This window comes from Diadema setosum, chromosome 21 (assembly GCF_964275005.1).
Source record: "Diadema setosum chromosome 21, eeDiaSeto1, whole genome shotgun sequence".
NCBI classification, from domain to species: domain Eukaryota; kingdom Metazoa; phylum Echinodermata; class Echinoidea; order Diadematoida; family Diadematidae; genus Diadema; species Diadema setosum.
Genome location: NC_092705.1, coordinates 16520423 through 16520928, shown reverse-complemented (window position 1 = coordinate 16520928; position 506 = coordinate 16520423).

Here is a 506-nt window from a genome sequence, read left to right as displayed (position 1 = left end):
GCGAAAAGTTGACGAAAGCCCCCGCTGCTGGTAATCGGAGTCGGCGTCAAAATTGGCAATCACCCTGTATGGATGACATCCGGGGACTCGATCGTGCTCCAGAGCACTCACAACGCGAACTTTGGCAACGTCACTCCTTCACACTGCTTTCGTTGACATTCGTTCAGAAGAATACAAACAGTATAGTCTTCAAGATAATGACATAACAATCAGCCGGTCAAAATACAATACCGGTGCTTACTACTCTCGTCACCTATGTCGACCTAGCGCTATCGGGTCACCAATAACTCGTCAGTCAAACAAGTGTGTTATATCTCCGGCCGTCTCCTTTGTTTGGAGATATGCTTGAGCACTCAATCTTTTACCTCTCGAGTTCTGTCGACTTCAGCTATGGTTTGAAAAAAAAGTGGGAACAATAAAGCAGAAAAAAGTCTAGATGTCACGTGACTCCAGTGCTCATATTTTGATAGATATTACATCGCCCTGTCGGCGTCTTAGTTCACACG